The 17,805-nt window shown below is 40.5% G+C and overlaps 1 pseudogene; it reads right to left on the bottom strand.

Moving 5' to 3' along the window:
- Positions 1-3,773: 3,773 nt before the first annotated feature.
- LOC121440713 overlaps positions 3,774-17,805 on the bottom strand; it is a 73,422-nt pseudogene continuing 59,390 nt past the window's right edge.

The raw sequence follows: 17,805 nt of genomic DNA, 5'->3' as shown, positions 1-17,805 counted from the left end.
TTCAGGAAAATGTTTGAAACTCTTAATGAGGAAATGAGAAATTGCCTCAAATAAATGGAGGAAAAGACAAACAAAAAAAATGGAAGACATCAACAAATCCTATAAAGAAAACCAAGAAAAAGCAATCAAACATATAAAAGAAACTATTCAGGACTTGAGAACTGAAAAAGAGAAAATAGAGAAAACACAAGCTGAGGGAATTATAGAAACAGAAATCATGAAAAAATGATCAGGAACCACAAATGCAAGTATAAACAGCAGAATACAAGAGATGGAAGAGAGAATCTCAAGCACTGAAGATAATATAGAGAAAATAGACTCATCAGCCAAAGCAAACATTAAATCTAACAAAAGCTTAGCACAAAATATCCAGGAAATATGGGACACAATGAAAAGACCAAACCTAAGGCTAATAGGTATAGAAGAAGGAGAAGTTCAACTCAAAAGCACAGAAAATATATTTAACAAAATCATAGAAGAAAACTTTCCCAACTTAAAGAAAGATATGCCTATGAAGATACAAGAAGCTTACAGAACACCAAGCAGACTGGATCAAAAACAAAGTCCCCTTACCACATAATAATCAAAACACTAAACATACAGAATAAAGAAAGAATGTTAAGAGCTGAAAAGGAAAAAGGCCAAGTAACATATAAAGGCAGATCTATCAGAATTACACATGACTTCTCAATGGAGACAAAGAGAGCCAAAAGGTCCTGGTCAAGCACTATGCAGACATTAAGAGACCACAGTTGCCAGCCCAGACTACTATACTCAGAAAACCTTTTAATCACCATAGAAGGTCAAAACACGATATTCCATGACAAAACCAGATTTAACTAATACCTGGCCACAAACCCAGCTCTACACAAAGTACTAGAAGGAAAATCCAATCCAAGGAAGTTGGCTACACCAACAAAAACACAATGAATTGATGATCTCACAGCAGAAAATCCTAAAAAGGGAAAAACACAGAAAATAACATCACCAACAATGAAAACTAAATTAACAGGAGATAGCAATCACTGGTCATTGATATCCTTTAATATAAATGGACTCAACTCTCCTATAAAATGACACAGGCTAACAGATTGGATACAAAAACAGAATCCATTCTTCTGCTGCATACAAGAAACACACCTCAATCTCAAAGACAGATATTGCCTCAGAGAAAAGGGTTGAGAAAAAAATTTATCAATCAAATGGGCCTAATAAACAAGCTGGTGTAGCTATCCTAACATATAACAAAATAGACTTCAAACTGAAATCAATCAAAAGAGACAAAGAAGGAAATTTCATATTAGTAACAGAAAAATCCATCAAAAGGAAATCTCAATACTGAACATTTCCGCCTTGAATACAAGGGCACCATCATATATATCAGAAACACTTCTAATGCTTAAATCATACATTAAACCCCACATACTAATAGTGGGAGACTTCAACATTTCACTCTCACCACTGGGACAGGTCATCAGACAAAAAATTAACAAAGAAATAAGGGAACTAACAGATGTTATGAGTCAAATGGACTTAACAGACACCTATACAACATTCTATTCAAACATAAAAGAATATATCTTCTCAGCACCTCATAGAACCTTCTCAAAATTTGACCACATACTAGGTAACAAAGCAAACCTCAACAGGTACAAAAAATTGAAATAATTCCATGTATCTTATCAGATCAACATCCCTTAAAATGAGAATTCAACAGCAACACTAATTCCAGTTACAATATTAACTAGAATTAATTAGTTACAATATTAATTAGATTTAACTAGAATATTAATTAGAATTCAACATCAACACTAATTCCAGTTACAATATTCCAGATACAATATTAGCGCAAAAAAATCAATAGCCCTCCTTTACACAGGTGATAAACGGGCCGAGAAAGAAATAAGAGAAACATCACCCTTCACAATAGCCACAAATAGCATAAAATATCTCAGAGTAAACTCTAACCAAACAAGTGGAAGACTTGTATGACAGGAACTTTAAATATATGAAGAAAGAAATTGAAGAAGACACCAGAAAGTGAAACAATCTCACATGCTCTTGGGTAGGCAGAATCAACATAGTAAAAAAAAAAAAAAAAAAAAAGGCGAGCATCTTACTAGACCTGGATGGATGGAGGTGGGGAGTCATTGGACTTCCCACAGGGCAGGGAACCCTGATCTTACTAGACCTGGATGGATGGAGGTGGGGAGTCATTGGACTTCCCACAGGGCAGGGAACCCTGATCGCTCTTTGGGCTGACGAGGGAGGGGGACTAGATTGGGGGAGGGGGAGGGAAATGGGAAGTGGTGGTGGGGAAGAGACAGAAATCTTTAATAAATAAATAAATTAAACAAAAATTTTAAAAAGCAGAAAAAAGAATAAAAAAAATGGCAAGCTTAGCAAAAGCAATCTACATATTCAATCCAATACCCATCAAACTCCCAGCAAAATTCTTCACAGACCTTGAAAGAATGGTACTCAACTTCATATGGAAAAGCAAAAAACCCAGGATAGCCAAACCACTCCTGTACAATAAAAGAACTTCTGGAGGCATCACAATCCTGAATTTCAAACTCTACTACAGAGCCATAGTACTGAAAACAGCCAGGTATTAGCATAAAAACAGACAGGAGAACCAATGGAACAAAATCAAAGACCCCTGATATTAATCCACACACCTGTGAACACCTGATTTTTAACAAAGAAGCGAAAAATATAAAATGGAAAAAAGAAAGCATATTTGTGCTACTTGGGTTATATTTAGGAAGTGGTCTCCTGTGCCACTGTGTTCAAACTTCCCACTTTCTCTTCTATGAGATTCAGTGTCTTGGCTTTATGTTAAAGTCTTTGGTCCATTTGGACTTGTGTTTTGTGCATGGTGTTAGACATGGACCTATTTTCATTTTTCTACATGTTGATATCCAGTTATGAATTCAGGGAAAGAGGCAAGTAGGGAAGAAAGGAGGTTGATAGGGATGAGAGGAAGATAAGGGATGGTGGAGGGATAGAGTAGCCAGAATGGCTTATATGCATATATCTTCGAAGTTTATTAAACTCATCTGTGGATATTTGTAAAACCCCCAAGGAAAATAATCAGTATCAGTTTTCTTTATCTGTTCATCCACTCATAGGCTGGAAGTGTTTGGGTCTCAGGAATAATTCAAAACAGCAACATGAAGTTGAGGTCTAAAGAAGTGACTGGTTCTGGGGCTATTAGTGCATCCTTACCAAGGCTAACCATACTGGGATTTCTGTTTGCCTTCAGTTTTGTGTTGGTCCTCTCCTGTATTCCAACAATGCATTCCGAGGAAGAGGCTACAAATGGTAGCCACTCTGCAGGCTTCCTCTAGTGGTAACAATAAAAATCAGAGGGACATTAAATTACCAATGCCAGAATGTACCCAGAGGAGTAGTATCAGCAGCAATTGAAGGTTATGATCTTCTAAAAACAGCTAAACCTTTGATGTCTATATTTATGAAAACTCTGAAAAATTAACCTATACAACTTAACAATACAAACTGTCACTTAGAAATTTGCATAAACAATTAAGATCAACTCTATGAGAATAGAAAAATAGGAAATGCCATATGAAATGAAAAACGGAGAAATAAAAACTGTCCTGGACTAACGGAGGCTCATTTATTAACAATTTTTCCAGAACTGCACTGTCTGACAGCTTTCACAGTCTACAGATCTTGTGAACAGGGCTCACTGAGCACTGTGCTTTTGTGGAGAGGCATGGGCTTGGCTTGCTGTGGCTCCTTCCCACTCACATACACAACTCCAGTGATATGCCATCTATGCATTCTAGCTCGCCTTGGTAGAGCTGCTTCAGGGCTTCCAGATCCTTCTTAACTAAGTGTTCTTGGGCATGGACTTCAGAGAGGGCAGATTTGAGCTCTTTCATTTCTAATTCCATCTGAGTTAGGACTGTAGCGCCTGGATTCTCTTGAATGCACACTAAGTTTTCGGTCGCTGCTGCTTCTCCCTAAAACAAATGAAAGTGGTGTGTTATTTAAAATCCGAATCCAATGACCTGTTCTGAGTTTAATGCTCTAGCTTTGCATCAATAACTCAGAGAACAATTTCAGTGCCTGAAAAAGTAGGCTACCATTTTGAATATGTAAAGTCAGCAACAAGTATTATAGGGTTTATATTTATAGGGTTGGAGAGATGGCTCAGGGGTTAAGAGCACTTTTGCTGTTCTGGAGGACCAAGTTTGGTTCCCAGTGCTTGGCAGGCAGCTCAACCTCCTGAAACTTTGATTCTAAAGGATACAATGCTCTCTTCTGGTCTCAGAGGGTACCATCACTCACATGCACATATCTACATTCAGTCATACACAAAATACTTTAAAATAAAATAAATTAAAAATAACATAAACAATTTAGATTCATCTTCTTGCTGTGGTTTGGAAGCAGGCCCTGGCACAAGTTAGGTAAGCTCTCTTCCATTCTACGCCCTCACCTCCAATTTACATTTGTGTTAGTATTTGTATAATATGTAATATGCAAATTATAAAGTTTCTGTCAGGCAAAAGACAGCATCAATAGGAAAAAACAGTGCCTACAGAATGGGAAAAGATCTTCCCAAACCCCACATCCAACAGAGGGCTGATTTCTAAAACATAAAAGAACTCAAGAAACTAGATATCAACAAACCAAATAATCCAATTAAAAATGGGGTACAGATCTAAACAGAGAATTCTCCACAAAAGAATCTCAAACGGCTGAGAAACACTTAAGAAGATGTTCAACATCCTTAAATATTAGGGAAATGCAAATCAAAAGGACTCTTATACCTGCCAGAATGGCCAACATCAAAATCACAAGTGTCAGCTCATGTTGAAGAGGATATGGAGCAAGGAGAACACACTCCATTGCTGGTGGGACTGCAAACTTGTACAGCTACTTTGGAAGTCAGTGTGGCAGTTTCTCAGAAAACTGGGTGAAGGGCCCACCTGTCTACCCCCCTTCTCGTGTTCATCTTGAGGACAGTTTCTGGCCAGACATCTTGTTGCAATTTCCAGCTAAATACCCTGTTTGTTCTTGTGCTCTCTCTGCCCTACTCCTGGGGGTTAGTTATAGGGCCATTGTTTACTCCATCTTGGACTTGGTAATTTCCCACCTGCCTGGGAGGAATTCCAAGGTGCAGCAGCTAGGTATATAAGGTTTCTCCTAAGCTTAAATAAACGGCATTCAGCATTATCTCCGCACAAATGACCCATGTCTCTTTTAATCTCCAGGCCCTTGTCTTGTTCACAAAAGGTACAGTAGCGCGAACTGTACCCTAGAAAGAAACACAGGCATTACAGTTGGAGGCCCATCAGCGAGATCAGGAAGAAGGGGACCACTCTTGGAAGGCTGGCCAGCAGGTAAGAAATTGATGGTGAATGCACAAAACTCAAGTTCAAATGGATCAAAGACCTCAACATAAAGCCAGCTACACTGAACCTTATAGAAGAGAAAGTGGGAAGAACACTTAAACGCATTGGCACTGAAGAACACTTCTTAAATATAACACCAGCAGCACAGACACTGAGAAAAACAATTAATTAATGGAACCTCCTGAAACTGAAAAGCTTCTGTAAAGCAAAGAACACAGTCAACAAGACAAAATGACAGCCTACAGAATGGGAAAAGATCTTTACTAACCCCACATCAGACAGAGGTCTGATCTCCAAAATACACAAAGAACTTAAGAAATGGGTCACCAAAAGAACATATAATCCAATTTAAAAAAAAAAAAAAAAAAAGGAGTACAGACCTAAACAGAGAACTCTCAACAGAAGAATCTAAAATGACTGAAAGACACTTAAGGAAATGCTCAACATCCTTTGTCATCAGAGAAATGAAAATCAAAACAACTCTGAGATTCCATCTTATACCTGTAAGAATGGCCAAGATCAAAAACACTGATGACAACTTATACTGGAGAGGTTATGGGGAAAAGGGAACACTTGCATTGCTGGTCTGAATGCAACCTGGTACAGACCCTTTGGATGTCAGTGTGGTGATTTCTCAGAAAATTAGGAAATAACCCTCCTCAAGACCCAGTAATACCACTTTGGGTATGTATCCAAAGGATGTTCAATCGTGCCACAAGGACATGTGCTCAACTATGTTCATAGCAGCTTTGTTTGTCATAGTCGGAACCTGGAAACAATATAAATGCCCCTCAACCAAAGAATGGATAAGGAAAATGTGGTACATTTACACAATGGAGTACTGCAAAGCAGAAAAAAAAAATAATGACATCTTGAATTTTCAGGAAAATGAATGGAGCAAGAAAACATTATTTTGAATGAGGTAACCCAGACACAGAAAGACAACTATCACATGTAATCACTCATATGTGGTTTTTAAACATAAAGCAAAGAACACCAGCCTATAAACCACAATCTCAGAGAACTTAGACAACAATGAGGACACTAAGAGAGACTTACACAGATCTAATCTTCATGGGAAGTAGAAAGTAGAAAAAGACAAGATCTCCTGAATAAATTGGGAACATGGGGACCTTGGGGGAGGGTTGAAGTGGGGAGGGGAGAGATAGAGAGGGGAGCAGAGAAAAATGTAGAGCTCAATAAAAATCAATTAAAAATGCATTAATCAAAAAAAGAAATTGATGATGTACATGAATTCAAAATGGGTGCTAGTAATTCAGTATTAAGGGGCCAATTGATAGTACTTTTAAAAAAGCAAGGCACCAATTGATTGACGGGCCAATTGATAGTTCTTTTAGAGAAACAATGCACTGGTATTAAAAGTAAGACAGCACAAGAGTTCATTAAGACAGTTTTCTTTTGTGTGAGGTAGTTTATTGCCTAATATTTTGAGAGAGTTTAATCCCTGGTTTCTACAAGCAGGGGGCTTTAATATTTCTGATTGGAAGCAGGTAAAAGTAAAAAGCAATTAGAAAATTTGGCAAAAACCTTTGAGGAGATTCAGGTTGAAGAATCTGTGAAGTCTCTTAAGAGTTTTGAGGAGTGGGTAGTTAAAAGTACTAAAAGGGATATAGAAGAGGAAGAAGAAACTTTAGAAAGGGAGATTATACTGCTAAAAAACAAATTAGAAAAAGAAGAAAGGCGGCTTTGCAGGGCCTTTCTTTCCAGAGGAGATTGTTGTGGCTAGGTGAAATGCAGGAGGACGGCGTGGACACCGCGGGCTTCCCCCAGTGTAACCTGTAACCAGTGTTAACTGGTGCAGGACAGTGTGCAGGCTTAGCAGCACAGATTACTTATGGCCCTGCTGTTTATGCTCAGATAGCTGCTATTGCCGTTAAAGCACGGAAACCTTTACCTAATAAAGGAGCAGGGAACAGCTGTCTAAGGTACTTCAAGGACCCACAGAACCTTATCCTGTTATAGCTGGGAGGTCACATTTAGGGGGATGTGGACACAGCTATGTCTGTCATAAAGCAATTGGGCTATGAGAATGCTAACAAATACTGTCAGGAGGCTATATGTCCTATAGAAATAGGAGTTTAAATGACTATATTGGGTAATGCAGGGACCCTGATGGCACTCCTGTGATGGGACAGCTTCTGCCCTTAGGGGGAGTCAAGGTGGAGCTAGATCAAGGACTTGTTTTCAATGTGGCAACCAGGACATTTCAAAGGGAATTGCCCTGTGGGTAATGCAGGGGAAATCCAGGTGTTTGCCAAAATGTCAAAAGGGGGCCCATTGGGCTAATGAGTGTCTCTCTAAAACTGACATTCAAGGAAATTCCATTCCCATGTAAGGAAATGGGAGGAGGAGCATGGTCCCCAAAATACAAGTGTAAAGGGCAATGAGCAGATGGGCTGCTCCCATCAGATTCATTCCTCAAAGAGATAGCTCACTGTCCATGATCTTCTCCAAGGACCCCAGGAAGTGCAGGACTGGACCTTTGTATCTCTGCCCAGGCAGTATTGACCCCATAAATGCGTGTGCAGGCCTTGGGGACTGGAGTATTTGGACCTATTCCAGAGGGTTCAGTAGGTATAGTTTTGGGTAGAAGTAGTTCAGCACTTAAAGGAATTAAAATTTGACCAGGGATTATAGACTGTTATACTGGAGAAATTAGAATTATGATTGAAGCTGGTATGGGAGTCCTTGTCATCCCTCAAGGAGCGAGAATAGCTCAACTAGTGCTTTTGCTCATGTTTCACTCTATTTCTTTCTTTAAACAAGAGCGAGGGGACAAGGGGTTTGGCTCCACAGGATTCCCTGGAGCTTTTTGGGTTTCTAGTTTAAAGAACTTACATTAGCTATTAGTGGGAAAAGGTTGAAAGGTCTTGCAGATACAGGGGCTGATAGTTCTGTGATTGCTAAAAAAAAAAAAACAACACTGGCCTGCAGCCTGGCCTCTACATCCAGCCTCTATGGCATTACAGGGGATTGGAATGGCCAGTTCTCCAGAGTCCAATACTTAATATTTAGACTGGAAGGATGAAGACTGCCATAAGGGCATTTTTAAATAATTTGCCCTGGAACACCTTCCTCTCAATTTGTGGGGAAGAGATATTTTGCAAGCTATGGGAGCAGTTCTGACCACTGAACCTGTGCAACACATGCAACACATGTTAACAGACCAGGGCTTTGTCCCTGGTCAGAAGTTAGGAAAAAAATCTGCAGGGAGACCTGCAGATTTCAGCAGACAAGAAAATAATACAACGGTCACGTCGACAACATGCAGGGCTGGGAAATTTTTTCTTAGGGGCCATTGCAGAACAGTCAGAAAGCATTCCCATAAAATGGAAAACTGAAAAACCTGTATGGATAGAGCAATGGCCCCTAAGTAAGGAAATATTACAGGCTGCTCATGCCCTGGTCCAACAACAGCTAGAGACAGGATACATAGTGCCATCCACTTCTCCCTGGAACACTCCTGTCTTTGTTATTAAGAAAAAGTCTGGTAAATGGAGGCTGCTGCAAGGTCTTAGAGCAGTGAATGATTGTATGGAAATAATGGCGGAAACTCAACCTGGGCTGCCTCAGCCTGTGGGTATTCCTGCAGGATATCATCTTTTAGTTTTTGACCTGAAAGATTGTTTTTTCACCATTCCCTTGCATCCAAAAGATTCTGATAAATTTGCTTTCAGTATACTGTCTATAAATTTCAAAGAACCATATAGATGCTACCAATGGGTAACATTACCCCAAGAATTGGCTAATAGTCTTGTCATCTGCCAAATGTTTGTGGCCCAGGTTATTGCCCCAATAAAGTATAAGTATATCTCAAGAGCAGGCCACTGATACTGTTTTGAAAAAATGCTCTCTGTGCACAGAACTTTTAGCTGTTCCTCATTTGGGAATTAATCCTCATGGGCTTGCCCCTAATTACATATGGTAAATGGATGTTACCCATGTCCCTTCTTTTGGGCATATGCAATATGTTCACATAACCGTGGAGACATATTCTCATCTTATTTTTGCCTTAGCCCATATAGGAGAAAAATTACAAGATGTTAAAAGTCACTGTCTCTAGGCTTTCACCTACATGGGAGTTCCAAAAACTATAAAAACTGACAATGGGTCAGCCTACACCAGAATTGGCTTTGCTAAATTTTGTTCTAAGTTGTCTATTCCTCATAAAACAGGAATACCTTATAATCCTCAAGGACAAGCTATAATGGAATGTGTGCATGGTACGCTCAAAGCCTATTTGCATAAAACATAAAAGGGGGAATCTGGTCCCACCTCTGAGACCATTTATCTTTTATTTTATACATCTTAAATTTTTTGACTACTAATGCTCAATCTCATACCGCTGCTGACCTGCATTGGCTGCCAGTTTCTTCCATGATGCCTCATGTCAAATGGAAGAACCTAGCAGATGGAATTTGGTGTGGTCCAGATCCTGTACTGGTGTGGGGAAGAGGGGCTGTTTGTGTTTTCCCACAGGATGCTGACAGTCCAGTGTGGGTCGTGCTGTGGATTTTCCTGTCCAGGAGCCTGAGGACAGGACAGAGCCAAGAGATCAAATAGACACTAGTAAAGAATCCTCTTTTTCTGGTGCCAGTAGAATTGTATAGCCCTATTTGGCCCTATTTCCTATCTACGAATTTTTGCAGAGGTAACCCCACTGTGTCTTTGGATACCACATAAAATATTATCACAGGAATTTGGAAAATTCCTCAGTTGTAGATACTTCTGTTAGCAGAATTTGCCCAGCTCCAATCAGTTGCTGCTGGCCTGGAATCTTGAGTTATGACTGGAGTCCTTCCATACTTTGGTCTGAGTGCATTACTGCCTCCCCCTAGACTCTTAATTCCCAATCAGCAAAAAATTGTACTTTATCATCCTGCCTTTATCATCCTACTAATATTTCTAGAGTTTTAAAATTTTCTGAGCAGGTTTGTCAACTGAAGAGTTGCTGGGGTCCTGAGGAGCTGGCTGTGGTGGTCTGAGTGGCAAGGACTGTCCTTCTACCTGTCAACACATCCCATGATGATCAACTCATCCTGCATTGAACAAGAAGAAATTTTGGTAAAAGAGCCATAATGGCCGGCATTGCTGTGGCTGCCACAGCGGCTATGGCTGCTGGAGTTGCCATTAGTCAGTTAGTTGCTTCTGCGAGCACAATGGATACCTTATCGGGACAGGTTGCAAATCCCTTGGCCACTCAAAATAATATTAATAGCTATATTCACAAAGAAATATTGCAGTTACTTTTGCAATTGATTTTGGTTCAAGACCACTGCTAAGGCTACAACTTAGGAGATACAAGTGAAAATGCTTAATGCTGCTATTCACAGACCCTGGAGTGCACAATTTACAAATTGGCTCTTGAGATTATTCTAGTTAACAACACCAGGGTTCCTTCCACCAGTAATGAGACCTTACTTAAAGGGCTCTAATTTGCGGGCAGACTCATTAAGGATTGAGCAGGCAGAGTCTCCTTAAGGAGTGCTTATATGTGCTGGAGCATCATCTTCATGTTTTCATGGTGCCAGAGCCAGAGGCAAGCTCAGGTCAAAGTCGCCACTCAGCTATTGCCCCGGAGGATTTTTCAGCATAGATCTGACTGAAGTTGGTGATGGGTGACTAGTGAGCCAATAACAGGAAAGGTTTTGGGGGGCTGCCCCAACCTAAGACAGGAAATGTGTTTTCATCTTTCCCATGACAGGTAAGGGGTGTCGCCTGATGTCCAATGCCACCCAACACAGGCCTAGTCATGTAATTTATATAAAAGGGGGAGCTGTAGGGCCCATGGGTCTACCCCTCCTCTTGGGGTTCATCTTGAGGACAGTTTCTGGCCAGACATCTTGTTGCAATTTCCAGCTAAATACCCTGTTTGCTCTGTGCTCCCTCTGCCCCACTCCTGGAGGTTAGTTATAGGGCCATTGTTTACTCCATCTTGGACCTGGTAATTTCCCACCTGCCTGGGAGGAATTCCAAGGTGCAGCAGCTAGGTATATAAGGTTTTTCTAAGTTTGAATAAATGGCATTCACCATTATCTCCCCTCGAACGATCCATGTCTCTTGTGCATTCCTTTAATCTCCAGGCCCTTGGGGGCTGGAGAAATAGCTCAGAGGTTAAGAGCATTGCCTGCTCTTCCAAAGGTCCTGAGTTCAATTCCCAGCAACCACACGGTGGCTCACAACCATATGTAATGGGGTCTGGTGCCCTCTTCTGGCCTGTGGTCATACACACAGACAGAATATTGTATACATAATAAATAAATAAATACTTAAAAAAAAAATCTCCAGGCCCTTGTCCAGCTCGTGAATGGTACAGTAGCGTGAACTATACTGTAGAGAGTAATGCAGGCACATTACAACTGGGAATCAATCTGTCGTCAGAGGCTGCTTGTTCTTTTCCCAGCCACCCAGACTTCCGAAATAATCACACAGAAATCTGTATTAATTGCAATACTGTTTGGCCAATAGCTTAAGTATATTTCTGGCTAACTCTTATATATTAAATTAACCCATTTCTATTAATCTGTGTATCACCACATGGCTGTGGCTTATCAGCAAGGTTCTGGTAGGTTCCAGTGGAAGCATCTGTCTCCTGCAGGCAGACATATGGTTTCTCCCTGACTCCACCTACTCTCTCTCTCGCTCTCCTCTCTCTCTCTCTCTATATATATATATATATATGTGTGTGTGTGTGTGTGTGTGTGTGTGTATATATATATATATATATATATACATATATATCTTTCAGCCTGGCTTTACTCTGTTAAACAATTGGCCGAAAGCAGCTTCTTAATCAACCAATGGTAATAAAACATATTCACAGCATATATCACCACCCACACCACCCAACTATACCAAATCTTGAACATATATCCAAAGGATGCTAAATCATACCTCAAGGACACCTGCTCAACTATGTTTGTAGTAGCATTATTCGCAATAGCCAGAACCTGGAAACAAGCTAGATGCCCCTCAACCAAGGAATGGATAAATAAAATCTGGTACATTTACACAATAGAGTACTACTCAGCTGTTGAAACAAGAGCATAAGGAAATTTGAAGGTAAATGAATGGAACTAGAAAAAAAATCATCTTGAGCGAGGTAATCCAGACTAAGAAAGATAAACATGGTATGTACTCACTCTTAAGTATATACTAACTGTAAAATAAAGGATAACCATGCTACAATCCATAGCCTCAGAGAGCTAGGTAACAAGGAGGGTTCCTGGGAAGGGCAAATGAAGAGATTTCATGAGCGGACTGAGGGTGGGTATGGAAGGGAACATGATCAACAGGTTGTAGGGGTTTGGTGCAGAGGGGAAGAGTACTGAAAGGAGATGATTAGAAAGGGGGATGATTTCAGGGTCAGGTAAAAATCCAGTAATCTACAAGAAAGACCCTAGCTTAGACTCCTAACAATAGCAGATATGTAACCTAAACTGATCATCTCTTGTGACCAATGAAGACCTAACCCAGTTGTCATTAGAGAGGTTTCATCCAGCAACTGATGGAAACAGACGAAGACTCACAAACACTAGGCAGAACACAAGAAGAAAGGATTGTATGAGTCAGAGGGGTCAAGGACAGCACAAGAAAAACCACAGAATCAACTAACCTGGGTTCATCAGGGCTCACAGAGACTGAACCGACAACCAGGGAACCTGTACGGGACTGACCTAGGTTCTCTGCATCTATGTTACAGCTGTGTATAGCTTGATCCTCTTGTGAGACTCTTGACAGTGGGAACGGGGGTTGGCTGCAACTCTTTTACAGGCTTTTGGGACCATACTCTTCATACCAGGTTGCCTTGCCCAGCCTTAAACACATGGGGAGGAACTTAGTCTTACTACAGCTTGGCATGCTATGTTTTGTTGATACTCATGAAAACCTGCCCTTTCCTAAACAAAAACACAGGATGAGTAGATTTGGGGGCGGGGGGAGACAGAAGTGGATGAGAGGAGGGGAAAGGAGTGAGGGGAAGCTGTAGACAGGATATAAAATAAATAAACTTATTTATCTATTTAAAAAAAAAAACAAGGTATGAGTGTGGCAGTCTCTAGGCCTAGAGAAAACAGAAGTGAAAAGGGCTTCAAGGTCAATGGGAAAATGTTGATAAAGTCTGGCAAACTAGGGTCTCAGCCAAGGGCAGCCAGAGGTGGAGCTGATGTGAGAGGAGGAGAGATGAAACACAAAGGAGCCAGCAAACACTGGCTCCAAATACTTGATCCCATCACACAATTCTAAAATAATTGTCTTGTGAAATGATGTCAAATCCAGACTGCTGTGAGAACATATGGTGTGAAGACCCAGCCATGACCATGACTATGACTATATGCTCAGACTTCAGAAACATGAAAACTGGGACTGAAGTTCCAAGATAAACAATAGGGTTACAAAAGTCTTAGGGGCATTGCTGGGATACAGCGTCCCAAGCATTCCAAAGTGAGAAATTTTATCTCAGAGATATTTACAAAAGTGGCTTTTACAGTGTCATGAATCCCAATAAAATTCAGGGAGACTCAATTTCCTGAATGAAGTGAAGTAACAAAATACTGCCTATTTACGTAGATTAATAGCAACTAAAACAACTTCAGTTGTACATATATACATATGTGTATAATTGAACATAACACACATATATATTAGAGAAAGAAAGAGAGAGAGAGAGCAGTAAAAGTGAATGAGGCCGCTGAATGTTACAAGTTCTCTGTACTCAGATATAAACATTAGGTAATTTCCCTTTCTGGGGGAAAAATAAGAAGGAAAAGAAAGTGCCCCTGAGGATTCAGCAAGAGCCCTGGAGAATCATCCCCAAACTGAAGTCTCACGTCGGCAGTGCCTCTTACGTGTCTCCCATTTCTGTCTGTGAAATAGGAAGGGTGTGATAGGTTAGCAGAATATAGTGTGTGGGTGAGGACACCTTGTCTCCTGAGCTCTGAAGTCTCCACATAGAGAGAAATTGTTTCAAAAAATATTACCCTAATAACCACATCCCAGGAACCAGAGCCCCACCTGGACCTGATGATACTGATAAGACATGACAACTGAGCAGTGGCAGGTACTGAGATCAAGTGGGAGGTGTCAGCCACTGCAGACATAGAGCAGAGTACACTGGCTTTAGGCATCCATCCTTTCATGGTCATTCCACAAGAAGGATGGACAGAGAATAATAACTTTCAACATCAGGTGGGGAAAGGTTCCAGCTGCCACTCCACATGACCTTTCAGTCCAGGACAGGAGTTCCAGCTGCCACCCCAGGAAAAGAGGCATCCTCGAATAATGCAATATCTCCAGCCACCCAGCTGTCGGGGCCAGTCTCGACAAAAATACCTTTCTCCAGAGTGGAGGCATGGGAATTTAGAAATACAGTAAAGAATATGAAGAAGCAAATGAAAAATAATAAAATGCAGAAATATATATCAGGATAGTATCAGGAGGGAATTTTTCAGTGTGTACTGAAAATTCACCCGTGTTTAATTTCTAACAGCTTAATATACCCCTGACCCTAAAACATAGAAGTAAAACAAAAGACTGTATTAACAGACCATTGCTCATGCCCTAGACCAAGCACTCTGTAGGCAAACCACTCCCTGGGTGGAATCCCAAGTTATTTCCACAAAGGAAACTGGAACTTAGCTGGATCCTTAGACTTTTGTTTTAGATAGGAATTAACTACTTCCCTATTTTAGGAGCACAAGGTCTGGCAATGAGTCACACCTGTTGCCAAAAGCCTTCAGAGAGCAGAACTCTCTGATTTACAACTAGGTGGGACCTTTGTTTGAGTTAGAAGCACAATAACATTGAATGAACAAGAAACAAGTCCCAAACTCTCTGACCTTTGGCCTCTTTGGGCCGCCACACCCAGCTACCAGAGCTTGATCCAGCATCCTAGGTACAAAGCTGTTCCAACTTCTGCTGAGAGGAAGAGACAGCCAGCTCTCCAGAGTTTCCCAAACCACAGATTCGAAAGGAAATACATCTGAAGCCACTAAATTTAGTAATATAAAAAGAAAAGATTGGTTTGAGAAAGACTCAGAAGGACAGCCACTTCTACCACAGAAGTTAGTGTTCTTTAAAGAAGAGCTGGAAAACACTGAGACCAGGCTGATTAAACATCAGTCAACAATGCTGATGAGAAGCACAGAAGCCCGGGAAAGTTCTCTACAGCTATGTGGAAGGTTCTGCACAGCACCCTCCTGTGTAAATTCTTATAGTGAGGCCAGTGTGTCTCCAAAATTTCACCTCAAATTAGGGATTATAGAAGGTGAGTATTGTTTAATTATGTATTCACTAACCACTATTAATTCTGGTAATTTAAGGGTTACATTTCATGGCACGTTAACAATGGCCCAATAAAGATGTTATAAGAAAGCCTGACTTCCTACTTGTGAATCTTAGCACTGTCACGGTATGCTGCTTAGCTTTATCCAGAAGCAAGTTTTAAAGACAAGAAAATCAATTGTTGCCGGGCGGTGGTGGCACACGCCTTTAATCCCAGCACTCGGGAGGCAGAGGCAGGCGGATCTCTGTGAGTTCGAGACCAGCCTGGTCTACAAGAGCTAGTTCCAGGACAGGCTCCAAAACCACAGAGAAACCCTGTCTCGAAAAACCAAAAAAAAAAAAAAAAAATCAATTGTTTCTTTCTAATAAGGAAAAAAAAAAGACATGTGTTTCCCTGATAAAATGTATGTAATACTATAGCTCAGTCTTCATTAGCTGTCAGAAGTTTTCAGACATTTATTTTTTCAAGATTAAATGATTTTGTTCCCACAAATGGTTACAGATTACCTCAGGTCTTACCATGGCAACTGGAATGTTCACTTCAACATGACTGACTTTTGAAACCTCACGAAAACTCTGTCTTCTGCCATCACACCCATGTCCTTTCTTTGGGGGCATAGCCAAGATCTTCTTTATACTGTAAGAAGGCAAAAGAGTTTTTGGCGAGTAAACACCTGATACTTGTTTAAATAAATATTATACCCTATTATATGGAGGGAACATCTGTAAACCACAATCCTGTCTCAAAGCGACTTTACTTGAAATCATTTGGATTACATTAGACTCTTAGATAATTGATGTCTTAGTTAGGTTACTATTGTGATGAAACATGACCAAAAACAACTTGGGAGGGAAAAGATTTATTCTGTATGTGTATTTTGAATCATTCCATCAAGGGAAGCCAGGAAGTCAAGACAGGAAACCCAATGGGACGGGAACCTGGAGGCATAAGTTGATGCACAGGCAATGGAGAAATGCTGCTTACTGGCTTGTTCCTGCTGGCCTGTTCAGTCTTCCTTCTTATAGAATCTGGGAACACCAGCATAGGGGTGACACCATTCACAATGGACTGGGCCATAAATCTAAGAAATCTCAGGAAAATGTCCTACAGGGTACTCTGCTACAGTTGAATCTTGTGGAGGCATTCTTCAGTTGAGATTCCCTCCTCTTATCTTGAGTCCACTTGACATTGATATGCACACCAGAAAAATGGTTAATAGTATAACTACATATAGAATTTTATATGTATATTAGCATAGAATATTAGCTTAATATTAACCATTAGGTAAACCCCAGAAGTCAGTAGCTAAAGTGAAGAAGAAAAGTGGATATAATGTTTTCAAATATCTATAAAAATATGCTTTGAGCCGGGCGGTGGTGGCACATGCCTTTAATCCCAGCACTCGGGAGGCAGAGGCAGGCGGATCTCTGGGAGTTCGAGACCAGCCTGGTCTACAAGAGCTAGTGCCAGGACAGGCTCCAAAGCTACAGAGAAACCCTGTCTCGAAAAACTAAAAAAAAAAAAATATGCTTTGATAACTGTAGAATATGTTCTATAGGAAGAAAACAAAGCACACACAAGAAAATATCAGGGTGGCTGGGTAACACAGAAGTGCCGGAGGCTGTGTTTATAAGCCTCACTGTAATAAAAAGGATTGCTTGTTGGTTCCTGGCTGCCTGGCTAGCCTAGACCAGAAATAATCACATAGAAACTGTATTATTTAAAACACTGCTTGGCCCATTAGATCTAACTTCTTATTGGCTAACTCTTACATCTTAATTTAACCCATCTCCATTAATCTGTGTATCAACACATGGCAGTGGCTTACCAGCCAAAGTTACAGCAACTCTATCTCCAGCAGCAGCTCCATGGCATCTCCCTAATTCTGTCCTTTCTTTTTCCCAGTGTTCAGCCTTACTTTCCCTGCCTATCTAAGTTCTGCCTTGCTATAGGTCCAAAGCATTTTTTATTCATTAATGATAATCATAGCACACAGAAGGAACATCCACATCACCTCCCCTTTTCTGTTTGAATAAAAAGGAAGGTTTTAACTTTAACATAGTAAAACTGCATATAACAAAACAGGCATCAAACAAGAATTACATTTACAAT

This window comes from Microtus oregoni, unplaced genomic scaffold (assembly GCF_018167655.1).
Source record: "Microtus oregoni isolate MIOR12 unplaced genomic scaffold, Mior012 000070F_ref0000104, whole genome shotgun sequence".
NCBI lineage: Eukaryota > Metazoa > Chordata > Mammalia > Rodentia > Cricetidae > Microtus > Microtus oregoni.
This window is presented reverse-complemented; position numbering and strand designations above follow the sequence as displayed.